A 15,142-nucleotide genomic window follows, 5' to 3' on the forward strand; every position below is an offset into this window, starting at 1 on the left:
GGTCATACCAATTGTATACGTGCCCGATTTCGATATTCATGACGTTCCAGAGTCTTACAGATTGGATGGCAGCCTCACATTCACCCTCATATGTCCCTGACTCTCTGGGGTCATATCGACTGAATGGCAGCCTGACATCGACCCTCGTCGGTCCCTGACTCTCCTGGGTCATACCAATTGGATAGGTGTCCCGATTTTGATATTCATCCGTCCATGACGTTCTTGAGTCGTTCCGAATGGCTTGCCGCCTGACATTCACCCTCATCGGTACCTGACTCTCTGGAGTCATACCGATTGGATGGAAGCCTGAATTCGAACCTTGTCTGTTCCTAACTCTCCTGGGTCTTATCAATTGGATACGTGCCCAATTTAGATATTCATGACGTTCCAGAGTCTTACGGATTGGATGGCAGCCTGACCTCGAACCTCGTTGGTCCCTGACTGTCTTGGGTCATACAAATTGGATAGGTGCCGATTTCCATATTCATGACATTCCCGAGTCGTACCAATTGACTTGCAGCCTGACATTCACCGTCATCGGTCTGGACTCTTATGGATTGGATTGCAGCCTGAACCCAACCCTCCTCGGTTCTGGACTCTTCTGGGTCATACCAATTGGATAGGTGTCCGATTTCAATATTCATCCGTCCATGACGTTCCAGAGTCGTACCAATTGGCTTGCAGCCTGACATTCACACTCAATGGTCCCTGACTCTCTGGAGTCTCACGGATAGGATGGCAGCCTGACATTCACCCTCGTCGGTCCCTGACTGTCCTGGGTCATACCAACTAGATAGGTCCCCGATATCGATATTCATGCGTCCATGACGTTCCAGAGTCGTAACGAATGGCTTGCAACCTGACATTCACCCTCATCGGTCCCTGACTATATGGAGTCATACCGATTGAATGGCAGCCTGAATTCGAAACTCGTGGATTCCTGACTCTCCAGGGTCGTACCAATTGTATAAGTGCCCAATTTCCATATTCATGACGTTCTAGAGTCGTACCGACTGGCTTGCTACCTGACATTCACCCTCATCGGTCCGTGACTCTAAGGAGTCATACCGATTGGATGGCAGCCGGAATTCAAAACTCGTCGATTCCTGACTCTCCTGGGTCATACCAATTGTATACGTGCCCGATTTCGATATTCATGACGTTCCAGAGTCTTACAGATTGGATGGCAGCCTCACATTCACCCTCATATGTCCCTGACTCTCTGGGGTCATATCGACTGAATGGCAGCCTGACATCGACCCTCGTCGGTCCCTGACTCTCCTGGGTCATACCAATTGGATAGGTGTCCCGATTTCGATATTCATCCGTCCATGACGTTCCAGATTCGTACCAATTTACTTGCACCCTGACATTCACCCTCATCGGTCCCTGACTCTCTGGAGTCTTACTGATTGGATGGCAGCCTGACCTCGAAGCTCATTGGTCCCGGACTCTCCTGGGTCATACCAATTGGATAGGTGCCCGATTTCGATATTCATCCGTCCATGACGTTCCAGAGTCATACCGAATGGCTTGCCGCCTGACATTCACCCTCATCTGTCCCTGACTCTATGGAGTCATACCGATTGGATGGCAGCCTGAATTCGAACCTCGTCGATTCCTGACTCTCCTGGGTCATACCGATTGGATAGGTGCCCGATTTCGATATTCATGATGTTCCAGAGTCTTACGGATTGGATGGCAGCCTGACCTTGAACCTCGTCGGTCCCTGACTGTCCTGCGTCATACTAATTGGATAGGTGCCGATTTCCATATTCATGACGTTCCAGAATCGTACCAAAGGGTTTGCAGCCTGACATTCATCCTCATCGGTCCCTGACTGTCTGGAGTTTTACCATTACATGGCAGCCTGACCTCGACCCTCATTGGTCCCTGACTCTCCTGGGTCATAACAATTCGAGCGGGGCCCGCTTAACTTATTATCCCGTCCATGACGTTCCCGAGAAGTACAGATTGGGTTGCAGCCTGACATTCACCGTCATCAGTGTGGAGTCTTATGGATTGGATGGCAGCCTGAACTCGACCCTCCTCGGATCTGGACTCTCCTGGGTCATACCAATTGGATAGGTGTCCAATTTCGATATTCATCCGTCCATGACGTTCCAGAGTCGTACCAATTTACTTACAGCCTGACATTCACCCTCATCGGTCCCTGACTCTCTGGAGTCTTACTGATTGGATGGCAGCCTGACCTCGAACCTCGTTGGTCCCTGACTCTCCTGGGTCATACCAATTGGATAGGTGCCCGATTTCGATATTCATCCGTCCATGACGTTCGAGAGTCGTACCGATTGGCTTGCAGCTTCACATTCACCCTCATCAGTCCCTGACTCTCTGGAGTCGTACCGATTGGATGGCAGCTTGAATTCGAAACTAGTCGATTCCTGACTCTCCAGGGTCATACCAATTGTATACGTGTCCGATTTCGATATTCATGACGTTCCAGAGTCATGCCGATTGGTTGCAGCCTCACATTCACCCTCATATGTCCCTGACTCTCTGGGGTCATATTGACTGAATGGCAGCCTGAAATTGACCCTCGTCGGTCCCTGACTCTCCTGGGTCATACCGATTGGATAGGTGCCCCATTTCGATATTCATCCGTCCATGACGTTCCAGAGTCGTACTGACTGGCTTGCAGCTTCACATTCACCCTCATCGGTCCCTGACTCTCTGGAGTCTTACTGATTGGATGGCATCCTGACCTCGAACCTCGTCGGTCCCTGACTCTCCTGGGTCATACCAATTGGATAGGTGCCCGATTTCGATATTCATCCGTCCATGACATTCCAGAGACATACCGAATGGCTAGCAGCCTGACATTCACCCTCATCGGTCCCTGACTCTCTGGAGTCATACCGATTGGATGGCAGCTTGAATTCGAAACTAGTCGATTCCTGACTCTCCAGGGTCATACCAATTGTATACGTGCCCGATTTCGATATTCATGACGTTCCAGAGTCATGCCGATTGGTTGCAGCCTCACATTCACCCTCATATGTCCCTGACTCTCTGGGGTCATATTGACTGAATGGCAGCCTGACATTGACCCTCGTCGGTCCCTGACTCTCCTGGGTCATACCGATTGGATAGGTGCCCGATTTCGATATTCATCCGTCCATGACGTTCCAGAGTCGTACTGACTGGCTTGCAGCTTCACATTCACCCTCATCGGTCCCTGACTCTCTGGAGTCTTACTGATTGTATGGCATCCTGACCTCGAACCTCATCGGTCCCTGACTCTCCTGGGTCATACCAACTGGATAGGTGCCCGATTTCGTTATTCATCCGTCCATGACGTTCCAGAGTCGTACTGACTGGCTTGCAGCTTCACATTCACCCTCATCGGTCCCTGACTCTCTGGAGTCTTACTGATTGTATGGCATCCTGACCTCGAACCTCATCGGTCCCTGACTCTCCTGGGTCATACCAATTGGATAAGTGTCCGATTTCAATATTCATCCGTCCATGACGTTCCAGAGTCCTACCGAATGGCTTGCAGCCTGACATTCTGCCTCATCGGTCCCTGACTCTCTGGAGTCATACCGATTGGATCGCAGCTTGAATTCGCAACTCGTCGATTCCTGACTCTCCTGGGTCATACCAATTGTATACGTGCCCGATTTCGATATTCATGACGTTCCAGAGTCATGCCGATTGGCTTGCAGCCTCACATTAACCCTCATATGTCTCTGACTTTCTGGGGTCATATCGACTGAATGGCAGCCTGACATCGACCCTCGTTGGTCCCTGACTCTCCTGGGTCATACCAATTGGATAGGTGCCCGATTTCGATATTCATCCGTCCATGACGTTCGAGAGTCGTACTGACTGGCTTGCAGCTTCACATTCACCCTCATCGGTCCCTGACTCTCTGGAGTCTTACTGATTGTATGGCATCCTGACCTCGAACCTCGTCGGTCCCTGACTCTCCTGGGTCATACCAATTGGATAGGTGCCCGATTTCGATATTCATCCGTCCATGACATTCCAGAGACATACCGAATGGCTAGCAGCCTGACATTCACCCTCATCGGTCCCTGACTCTCTGGAGTCATACCGATTGGATGGCAGCTTGAATTCGAAACTAGTCGATTCCTGACTCTCCAGGGTCATACCAATTGTATACGTGCCCGATTTCGATATTCATGACGTTCCAGAGTCATGCCGATTGGTTGCAGCCTCACATTCACCCTCATATGTCCCTGACTCTCTGGGGTCATATTGACTGAATGGCAGCCTGAAATTGACCCTCGTCGGTCCCTGACTCTCCTGGGTCATACCGATTGGATAGGTGCCCCATTTCGATATTCATCCGTCCATGACGTTCCAGAGTCGTACTGACTGGCGTGCAGCTTCACATTCACCCTCATCGGTCCCTGACTCTCTGGAGTCGTACTGATTGGATGGCAGCCTGACCTCGAACCTTGTCGGTCCCTGACTCTCCTGGGTCATACCAATTGGATAAGTGTCCGATTTCAATATTCATCCGTCCATGACGTTCCAGAGTCCTACCGAATGGCTTGCAGCCTGATATTCAGCCTCATCGGTCCCTGACTCTCTGGAGTCATACCGATTGGATCGCAGCTTGAATTCGCAACTCGTCGATTCCTGACTCTCCTGGGTCATACCAATTGTATACGTGCCCGATTTCGATATTCATGACGTTCCAGAGTCATGCCGATTGGCTTGCAGCCTCACATTCACCCTCATATGTCTCTGACTTTCTGGGGTCATATCGACTGAATGGCAGCCTGACATCGACCCTCGTCGGTCCCTGATTCTCCTGGGTCATACCAATTGGATAGGTGCCCCATTTCGATATTCATCCGTCCATGACGTTGCAGAGTAGCACCGAATGGCTTGCAGCCTGACATTCACCCTCATCGGTCCCTGACTCTCTGGAATCTCACGGATAGGATGGCAGCCTGACATTCACCCTCGTCAATCCCTGATTCTCCTGGGTCATACTAATTGGATAGGTGCTCGATTTCGATATTCATCCTTCCATGATGTTCCAGATTCGTACCAATTTACTTGCAGCCTGACATTCACCCTCATCGGTCCCTGACTCTCTGGAATCTTACTGATTGGATGGCAGCCTGACCTCGAAGCTCGTTGGTCCCTGACTCTCCTGGGTCATACCAATTGGATAGGTGCCCGATTTCGATATTCATCCGTCCATGACGTTCGAGAGTCGTACTGACTGGCTTGCAGCTTCACATTCACCCTCATCGGTCCCTGACTCTCTGGAGTCTTACTGATTGTATGGCATCCTGACCTCGAACCTCGTCGGTCCCTGACTCTCCTGGGTCATACCAATTGGATAGGTGCCCGATTTCGATATTCATCCGTCCATGACATTCCAGAGACATACCGAATGGCTAGCAGCCTGACATTCACCCTCATCGGTCCCTGACTCTCTGGAGTCATACCGATTGGATGGCAGCTTGAATTCGAAACTAGTCGATTCCTGACTCTCCAGGGTCATACCAATTGTATACGTGCCCCATTTCGATATTCATGACGTTCCAGAGTCATGCCGATTGGTTGCAGCCTCACATTCACCCTCATATGTCCCTGACTCTCTGGGGTCATATCGACTGAATGGCAGCCTGACATTGACCCTCGTCGGTCCCTGACTCTCTGGAGTCTTACTGATTGGATGGCAGCCTGACCTCGAAGCTCGTTGGTCCCTGACTCTCCTGGGTCATACCAATTGGATAGGTGCCCCATTTCGATATTCATCCGTCCATGACATTCCAGAGACATACCGATTAGCTTGCAGCCTCACATTCACCCTCATATGTCCGTGACTCTCTGGGGTGATACCGACTGAATGGCAGCATGAAATCGAACCTTGTTGGTACCTGACTCTCCTGGGTCATACCAATTGGATAGTGGCGTGATATCGATATTCATCTGTCCATGACGTTCCAGTGTCGTAACAATTGGCTTGGAGCCTCACATTCACCCTCATCGATCCCTGACTCTCTGGAATCTCACGGATAGGATGGCGGCCTGACATTCACCCTCGTCAATCCCTGATTCTCCTGGGTCATACTAATTGGATAGGTGCTCGATTTCGATATTCATCCTTCCATGACGTTCCAGATTCGTACCAATTTACTTGCAGCCTGACATTCACCCTCATCGGTCCCTGACTCTCTGGAGTCTTACTGATTGGATGGCAGCCTGACCTCGAAGCTCGTTGGTCCCTGACTCTCCTGGGTCATACCAATTGGATAGGTGCCCGATTTCGATATTCATCCGTCCATGACGTTCCAGAGTCGTACTGACTGGCTTGCAGCTTCACATTCACCCTCATCGGTCCCTGACTCTCTGGAGTCTTACTGATTGTATGGCATCCTGACCTCGAACCTCATCGGTCCCTGACTCTCCTGGGTCATACCAATTGGATAAGTGTCCGATTTCAATATTCATCCGTCCATGACGTTCCAGAGTCCTACCGAATGGCTTGCAGCCTGACATTCTGCCTCATCGGTCCCTGACTCTCTGGAGTCATACCGATTGGATCGCAGCTTGAATTCGCAACTCGTCGATTCCTGACTCTCCTGGGTCATACCAATTGTATACGTGCCCGATTTCGATATTCATGACGTTCCAGAGTCATGCCGATTGGCTTGCAGCCTCACATTAACCCTCATATGTCTCTGACTTTCTGGGGTCATATCGACTGAATGGCAGCCTGACATCGACCCTCGTCGGTCCCTGATTCTCCTGGGTCATACCAATTGGATAGGTGCCCCATTTCGATATTCATCCGTCCATGACGTTGCAGAGTAGCACCGAATGGCTTGCAGCCTGACATTCACCCTCATCGGTCCCTGACTCTCTGGAATCTCACGGATAGGATGGCAGCCTGACATTCACCCTCGTCAATCCCTGATTCTCCTGGGTCATACTAATTGGATAGGTGCTCGATTTCGATATTCATCCTTCCATGATGTTCCAGATTCGTACCAATTTACTTGCAGCCTGACATTCACCCTCATCGGTCCCTGACTCTCTGGAATCTTACTGATTGGATGGCAGCCTGACCTCGAAGCTCGTTGGTCCCTGACTCTCCTGGGTCATACCAATTGGATAGGTGCCCGATTTCGATATTCATCCGTCCATGACGTTCGAGAGTCGTACTGACTGGCTTGCAGCTTCACATTCACCCTCATCGGTCCCTGACTCTCTGGAGTCTTACTGATTGTATGGCATCCTGACCTCGAACCTCGTCGGTCCCTGACTCTCCTGGGTCATACCAATTGGATAGGTGCCCGATTTCGATATTCATCCGTCCATGACATTCCAGAGACATACCGAATGGCTAGCAGCCTGACATTCACCCTCATCGGTCCCTGACTCTCTGGAGTCATACCGATTGGATGGCAGCTTGAATTCGAAACTAGTCGATTCCTGACTCTCCAGGGTCATACCAATTGTATACGTGCCCCATTTCGATATTCATGACGTTCCAGAGTCATGCCGATTGGTTGCAGCCTCACATTCACCCTCATATGTCCCTGACTCTCTGGGGTCATATCGACTGAATGGCAGCCTGACATTGACCCTCGTCGGTCCCTGACTCTCTGGAGTCTTACTGATTGGATGGCAGCCTGACCTCGAAGCTCGTTGGTCCCTGACTCTCCTGGGTCATACCAATTGGATAGGTGCCCCATTTCGATATTCATCCGTCCATGACATTCCAGAGACATACCGATTAGATTGCAGCCTCACATTCACCCTCATATGTCCGTGACTCTCTGGGGTGATACCGACTGAATGGCAGCATGAAATCGAACCTTGTTGGTACCTGACTCTCCTGGGTCATACCAATTGGATAGTGGCGTGATATCGATATTCATCTGTCCATGACGTTCCAGTGTCGTAACAATTGGCTTGGAGCCTCACATTCACCCTCATCGATCCCTGACTCTCTGGAATCTCACGGATAGGATGGCAGCCTGACATTCACCCTCGTCAATCCCTGATTCTCCTGGGTCATACTAATTGGATAGGTGCTCGATTTCGATATTCATCCTTCCATGACGTTCCAGATTCGTACCAATTTACTTGCAGCCTGACATTCACCCTCATCGGTCCCTGACTCTCTGGAGTCTTACTGATTGGATGGCAGCCTGACCTCGAAGCTCGTTGGTCCCTGACTCTCCTGGGTCATACCAATTGGATAGGTGCCCCATTTCGATATTCATCCGTCCATGACGTTCCAGAGTCGTACTGACTGGCTTGCAGCTTCACATTCACCCTCATCGGTCCCTGACTCTCTGGAGTCTTACTGATTGTATGGCATCCTGACCTCGAACCTCATCGGTCCCTGACTCTCCTGGGTCATACCAATTGGATAAGTGTCCGATTTCAATATTCATCCGTCCATGACGTTCCAGAGTCCTACCGAATGGCTTGCAGCCTGACATTCTGCCTCATCGGTCCCTGACTCTCTGGAGTCATACCGATTGGATCGCAGCTTGAATTCGCAACTCGTCGATTCCTGACTCTCCTGGGTCATACCAATTGTATACGTGCCCGATTTCGATATTCATGACGTTCCAGAGTCATGCCGATTGGCTTGCAGCCTCACATTCACCCTCATATGTCTCTGACTTTCTGGGGTCATATCGACTGAATGGCAGCCTGACATCGACCCTCGTTGGTCCCTGACTCTCCTGGGTCATAGAAATTGGATAGGTGCCCCATTTCGATATTCATCCGTCCATGACGTTGCAGAGTAGTACCGAATGGCTTGCAGCCTGACATTCACCCTCATCGGTCCCTGACTCTCCTGGGTCATACCAATTGGATAGGTGCCCAATTTCGATATTCATCCGTCCATGACGTTCCAGAATCGTACTGAATGGCTTGCAGCGTGACATTCACCCTCATCTGTCCCTGACTCTCTGGAGTCATACCGATTGGATAGCGGCATGAATTCGAACCTCGTCAATTCTTGACTCTCCTGGGTCATACCAATTGTATACGTGCCCGATTTTCATATTCATGATGTTCCAGAGTTATGCCTATTGGCTTGCAGCCTCACATTCACCCTCATATGTCCGTGACTCTCTGGGGTGATACCGACTGAATGGCAGCATGAAATCGAACCTTGTTGGTACCTGACTCTCCTGGGTCATACCAATTGGATAGTGGCGTGATATCGATATTCATCTGTCCATGACGTTCCAGTGTCGTAACAATTGGCTTGGAGCCTCACATTCACCCTCATCGATACCTGACTCTCTGGAATCTCACGGATAGGATGGCAGCCTGACATTCACCCTCGTCAATCCCTGATTCTCCTGGGTCATACTAATTGGATAGGTGCTCGATTTCGATATTCATCCTTCCATGACGTTCCAGATTCGTACCAATTTACTTGCAGCCTGACATTCACCCTCATCGGTCCCTGACTCTCTGGAGTCTTACTGATTGGATGGCAGCCTGACCTCGAAGCTCGTTGGTCCCTGACTCTCCTGGGTCATACCAATTGGATAGGTGCCCCATTTCGATATTCATCCGTCCATGACATTCCAGAGACATACCGATTGGCTTGCAGCCTCACATTCACCCTCATATGTCCGTGACTCTCTGGGGTGATACCGACTGAATGGCAGCATGAAATCGAACCTTGTTGGTACCTGACTCTCCTGGGTCATACCAATGGGATAGTGGCGTGATATCGATATTCATCTGTCCATGACGTTCCAGTGTCGTAACAATTGGCTTGCAGCCTCACATTCACCCTCATATGTCTCTGACTTTCTGGGGTCATATCGACTGAATGGCAGCCTGACATCGACCCTCGTCGGTCCCTGATTCTCCTGGGTCATACCAATTGGATAGGTGCCCCATTTCGATATTCATCCGTCCATGACGTTGCAGAGTAGCACCGAATGGCTTGCAGCCTGACATTCACCCTCATCGGTCCCTGACTCTCTGGAATCTCACGGATAGGATGGCAGCCTGACATTCACCCTCGTCAATCCCTGATTCTCCTGGGTCATACTAATTGGATAGGTGCTCGATTTCGATATTCATCCTTCCATGATGTTCCAGATTCGTACCAATTTACTTGCAGCCTGACATTCACCCTCATCGGTCCCTGACTCTCTGGAGTCTTACTGATTGGATGGCAGCCTGACCTCGAAGCTCGTTGGTCCCTGACTCTCCTGGGTCATACCAATTGGATAGGTGCCCGATTTCGATATTCATCCGTCCATGACGTTCGAGAGTCGTACTGACTGGCTTGCAGCTTCACATTCACCCTCATCGGTCCCTGACTCTCTGGAGTCTTACTGATTGTATGGCATCCTGACCTCGAACCTCGTCGGTCCCTGACTCTCCTGGGTCATACCAATTGGATAGGTGCCCGATTTCGATATTCATCCGTCCATGACATTCCAGAGACATACCGAATGGCTAGCAGCCTGACATTCACCCTCATCGGTCCCTGACTCTCTGGAGTCATACCGATTGGATGGCAGCTTGAATTCGAAACTAGTCGATTCCTGACTCTCCAGGGTCATACCAATTGTATACGTGCCCCATTTCGATATTCATGACGTTCCAGAGTCATGCCGATTGGTTGCAGCCTCACATTCACCCTCATATGTCCCTGACTCTCTGGGGTCATATCGACTGAATGGCAGCCTGACATTGACCCTCGTCGGTCCCTGACTCTCTGGAGTCTTACTGATTGGATGGCAGCCTGACCTCGAAGCTCGTTGGTCCCTGACTCTCCTGGGTCATACCAATTGGATAGGTGCCCCATTTCGATATTCATCCGTCCATGACATTCCAGAGACATACCGATTAGATTGCAGCCTCACATTCACCCTCATATGTCCGTGACTCTCTGGGGTGATACCGACTGAATGGCAGCATGAAATCGAACCTTGTTGGTACCTGACTCTCCTGGGTCATACCAATTGGATAGTGGCGTGATATCGATATTCATCTGTCCATGACGTTCCAGTGTCGTAACAATTGGCTTGGAGCCTCACATTCACCCTCATCGATCCCTGACTCTCTGGAATCTCACGGATAGGATGGCAGCCTGACATTCACCCTCGTCAATCCCTGATTCTCCTGGGTCATACTAATTGGATAGGTGCTCGATTTCGATATTCATCCTTCCATGACGTTCCAGATTCGTACCAATTTACTTGCAGCCTGACATTCACCCTCATCGGTCCCTGACTCTCTGGAGTCTTACTGATTGGATGGCAGCCTGACCTCGAAGCTCGTTGGTCCCTGACTCTCCTGGGTCATACCAATTGGATAGGTGCCCGATTTCGATATTCATCCGTCCATGACGTTCCAGAGTCGTACTGACTGGCTTGCAGCTTCACATTCACCCTCATCGGTCCCTGACTCTCTGGAGTCTTACTGATTGTATGGCATCCTGACCTCGAACCTCATCGGTCCCTGACTCTCCTGGGTCATACCAATTGGATAAGTGTCCGATTTCAATATTCATCCGTCCATGACGTTCCAGAGTCCTACCGAATGGCTTGCAGCCTGACATTCTGCCTCATCGGTCCCTGACTCTCTGGAGTCATACCGATTGGATCGCAGCTTGAATTCGCAACTCGTCGATTCCTGACTCTCCTGGGTCATACCAATTGTATACGTGCCCGATTTCGATATTCATGACGTTCCAGAGTCATGCCGATTGGCTTGCAGCCTCACATTAACCCTCATATGTCTCTGACTTTCTGGGGTCATATCGACTGAATGGCAGCCTGACATCGACCCTCGTTGGTCCCTGACTCTCCTGGGTCATACCAATTGGATAGGTGCCCGATTTCGATATTCATCCGTCCATGACGTTCCAGAGTCGTACTGACTGGCTTGCAGCTTCACATTCACCCTCATCGGTCCCTGACTCTCTGGAGTCTTACTGATTGTATGGCATCCTGACCTCGAACCTCGTCGGTCCCTGACTCTCCTGGGTCATACCAATTGGATAGGTGCCCCATTTCGATATTCATCCGTCCATGACATTCCAGAGACATACCGAATGGCTAGCAGCCTGACATTCACCCTCATCGGTCCCTGACTCTCTGGAGTCATACCGATTGGATGGCAGCTTGAATTCGAAACTAGTCGATTCCTGACTCTCCAGGGTCATACCAATTGTATACGTGCCCGATTTCGATATTCATGACGTTCCAGAGTCATGCCGATTGGTTGCAGCCTCACATTCACCCTCATATGTCCCTGACTCTCTGGGGTCATATTGACTGAATGGCAGCCTGAAATTGACCCTCGTCGGTCCCTGACTCTCCTGGGTCATACCGATTGGATAGGTGCCCCATTTCGATATTCATCCGTCCATGACGTTCCAGAGTCGTACTGACTGGCGTGCAGCTTCACATTCACCCTCATCGGTCCCTGACTCTCTGGAGTCGTACTGATTGGATGGCAGCCTGACCTCGAACCTTGTCGGTCCCTGACTCTCCTGGGTCATACCAATTGGATAAGTGTCCGATTTCAATATTCATCCGTCCATGACGTTCCAGAGTCCTACCGAATGGCTTGCAGCCTGATATTCAGCCTCATCGGTCCCTGACTCTCTGGAGTCATACCGATTGGATCGCAGCTTGAATTCGCAACTCGTCGATTCCTGACTCTCCTGGGTCATACCAATTGTATACGTGCCCGATTTCGATATTCATGACGTTCCAGAGTCATGCCGATTGGCTTGCAGCCTCACATTCACCCTCATATGTCTCTGACTTTCTGGGGTCATATCGACTGAATGGCAGCCTGACATCGACCCTCGTCGGTCCCTGATTCTCCTGGGTCATACCAATTGGATAGGTGCCCCATTTCGATATTCATCCGTCCATGACGTTGCAGAGTAGCACCGAATGGCTTGCAGCCTGACATTCACCCTCATCGGTCCCTGACTCTCTGGAATCTCACGGATAGGATGGCAGCCTGACATTCACCCTCGTCAATCCCTGATTCTCCTGGGTCATACTAATTGGATAGGTGCTCGATTTCGATATTCATCCTTCCATGATGTTCCAGATTCGTACCAATTTACTTGCAGCCTGACATTCACCCTCATCGGTCCCTGACTCTCTGGAATCTTACTGATTGGATGGCAGCCTGACCTCGAAGCTCGTTGGTCCCTGACTCTCCTGGGTCATACCAATTGGATAGGTGCCCGATTTCGATATTCATCCGTCCATGACGTTCGAGAGTCGTACTGACTGGCTTGCAGCTTCACATTCACCCTCATCGGTCCCTGACTCTCTGGAGTCTTACTGATTGTATGGCATCCTGACCTCGAACCTCGTCGGTCCCTGACTCTCCTGGGTCATACCAATTGGATAGGTGCCCGATTTCGATATTCATCCGTCCATGACATTCCAGAGACATACCGAATGGCTAGCAGCCTGACATTCACCCTCATCGGTCCCTGACTCTCTGGAGTCATACCGATTGGATGGCAGCTTGAATTCGAAACTAGTCGATTCCTGACTCTCCAGGGTCATACCAATTGTATACGTGCCCCATTTCGATATTCATGACGTTCCAGAGTCATGCCGATTGGTTGCAGCCTCACATTCACCCTCATATGTCCCTGACTCTCTGGGGTCATATCGACTGAATGGCAGCCTGACATTGACCCTCGTCGGTCCCTGACTCTCTGGAGTCTTACTGATTGGATGGCAGCCTGACCTCGAAGCTCGTTGGTCCCTGACTCTCCTGGGTCATACCAATTGGATAGGTGCCCCATTTCGATATTCATCCGTCCATGACATTCCAGAGACATACCGATTAGCTTGCAGCCTCACATTCACCCTCATATGTCCGTGACTCTCTGGGGTGATACCGACTGAATGGCAGCATGAAATCGAACCTTGTTGGTACCTGACTCTCCTGGGTCATACCAATTGGATAGTGGCGTGATATCGATATTCATCTGCCCATGACGTTCCAGTGTCGTAACAATTGGCTTGGAGCCTCACATTCACCCTCATCGATCCCTGACTCTCTGGAATCTCACGGATAGGATGGCGGCCTGACATTCACCCTCGTCAATCCCTGATTCTCCTGGGTCATACTAATTGGATAGGTGCTCGATTTCGATATTCATCCTTCCATGACGTTCCAGATTCGTACCAATTTACTTGCAGCCTGACATTCACCCTCATCGGTCCCTGACTCTCTGGAGTCTTACTGATTGGATGGCAGCCTGACCTCGAAGCTCGTTGGTCCCTGACTCTCCTGGGTCATACCAATTGGATAGGTGCCCGATTTCGATATTCATCCGTCCATGACGTTCCAGAGTCGTACTGACTGGCTTGCAGCTTCACATTCACCCTCATCGGTCCCTGACTCTCTGGAGTCTTACTGATTGTATGGCATCCTGACCTCGAACCTCATCGGTCCCTGACTCTCCTGGGTCATACCAATTGGATAAGTGTCCGATTTCAATATTCATCCGTCCATGACGTTCCAGAGTCCTACCGAATGGCTTGCAGCCTGACATTCTGCCTCATCGGTCCCTGACTCTCTGGAGTCATACCGATTGGATCGCAGCTTGAATTCGCAACTCGTCGATTCCTGACTCTCCTGGGTCATACCAATTGTATACGTGCCCGATTTCGATATTCATGACGTTCCAGAGTCATGCCGATTGGCTTGCAGCCTCACATTAACCCTCATATGTCTCTGACTTTCTGGGGTCATATCGACTGAATGGCAGCCTGACATCGACCCTCGTCGGTCCCTGATTCTCCTGGGTCATACCAATTGGATAGGTGCCCCATTTCGATATTCATCCGTCCATGACGTTGCAGAGTAGCACCGAATGGCTTGCAGCCTGACATTCACCCTCATCGGTCCCTGACTCTCTGGAATCTCACGGATAGGATGGCAGCCTGACATTCACCCTCGTCAATCCCTGATTCTCCTGGGTCATACTAATTGGATAGGTGCTCGATTTCGATATTCATCCTTCCATGATGTTCCAGATTCGTACCAATTTACTTGCAGCCTGACATTCACCCTCATCGGTCCCTGACTCTCTGGAATCTTACTGATTGGATGGCAGCCTGACCTCGAAGCTCGTTGG

The sequence above is a fragment of the Sceloporus occidentalis genome, unplaced genomic scaffold (genome assembly GCF_023333645.1).
Source record: "Sceloporus occidentalis isolate IW3139 unplaced genomic scaffold, rSceOcc1.0.p SCAF_6, whole genome shotgun sequence".
NCBI classification, from domain to species: Eukaryota; Metazoa; Chordata; class Lepidosauria; order Squamata; family Phrynosomatidae; genus Sceloporus; species Sceloporus occidentalis.